General features: G+C 40.1%; 1 pseudogene; it reads right to left on the minus strand.

Annotated features, from left to right (window-relative positions):
• Positions 1-258: 258 nt before the first annotated feature.
• LOC145256601 (U2 spliceosomal RNA) lies at positions 259-405 on the minus strand (annotated as a pseudogene).
• Between the last annotated feature and the right edge of the window lie 1,105 nt (positions 406-1,510).

Raw genomic sequence — 1,510 nt, forward strand, 5'->3', positions numbered from 1 at the left:
ACAAGGCCGATTTTTAATGTGAGGAGTGAAGGGAGGGGGAAGGGAAAAAGGGGACCAGCTCCCGAGAGGTGGGAAATGGGAGCTGGTTAAAGGTCAGGCATGCGGGGTTGCCCCCACATCTGGTCTTTGCTAGTCATAGCTAGTCATAGCTTGCAGTATCTGCCGGAACAGATGGTATTTATTTGCTCCCCCACTGAGCAAATTAGGCACTAGGCCGTTTTTAATGTGAGGTAAAAACCAGCTCCCCTAAAAGTAGGCAAAAAGGGGGCACTCTGGTTACCAAAAATAATAATTGTCCCAGTATAGAGGGTTTCCCCTCCATTGACTGGTACAAATTATCTTAAGTGCAGTATCTGCCGGAACAGATACTACACTTTGATTTTGGCCAAAAGGCCAAAAAAGTATTTTAGTGAGTGTAACTAATTTATAAAATAGTGATCGACCCTTGATCTCGACCAACATTTTTGACCCAATGTTTATTTCTATTTTTATACATTTCTTTTTTTTTCTGGGAGCAAAGTGTAGTATCTGTCTGATACGATATTTTATCTTTTTAGTCCTCAATTAATGCGTGACTGACCAATGACATTTGCAGTTTAGTCCAAAGCATTGCAGATTAACAAAAAAATGCCAAGTTAAACCAGAAGATTACAGACCAATAAAAATGCCACTTCAAACGCAAAAGGTCAAATACCAATGAAAAGGGAGATGGCGGAGGGTAAATGGTTCTATTTACTTTGCCCCCCCCCCCACAGGAACAGAGTTAGACATCAGGGTCGTTTTTTAACGTGGAGAAAAAAATAAAGTAAAATTAAATTTGCCTCAGTCGTGGACATTTCTCCTCCAACGACAGAGAACAAGAAATTGAATTTTAACGCATAAGAAATTCTTTAAACCTGAGACAATATTCATTTTTTTGTCTCGGTCCAGATTCCTCTTTTTAAGCAGCTGGATTTTCCCTAAAAAACTTGACCTTGTGGCTAAACCCTTATCCCTGAGGCCTTGATAAGTGGTGATCACTGTGTAAAAAAAATAAAAAAATAAAAACAAACTTTGCTCCCAGTAAGAACGCGTGCAAATCAGCGGGGAAGAGAACCTCACTTTAAACCAGTCTGCTTGTTGCAAAATTTCGAAGCGGTCAGCACGAGTCTTGCAATGAGTACGGTGTTAATCAGACCAGAATCACTCCAAATATGGCGCGCGTGCTCCATCCTGTCTGCTACTTGTATGTCGATTAATTACATAGACAATTTATATCCTTTTGACCTCGGAGGTCGCCTCAAGACTAACGGATGTCCGAGTTATATTGATCTTACTAATTTAACTCATACCTTGCATCGCGTCGACGTCTTGTCTTTGTTGTGTGTTCTTTATTAGATCATCTACATGTTGGTCGCGTTCAAATTGTTTTCTGTTTCATTTGAATTGCGTTGTAAATATTATCTTGCTTCGTCACGTTGAAATGCCGAGTCTGACGATAAACGGCGAGAAAATGTGTGTAACTTAATCT

Source organism: Euprymna scolopes, chromosome 32 (genome assembly GCF_053919585.1).
Source record: "Euprymna scolopes isolate OS-2025 chromosome 32, ASM5391958v1, whole genome shotgun sequence".
NCBI classification, from domain to species: Eukaryota; Metazoa; Mollusca; class Cephalopoda; order Sepiida; family Sepiolidae; genus Euprymna; species Euprymna scolopes.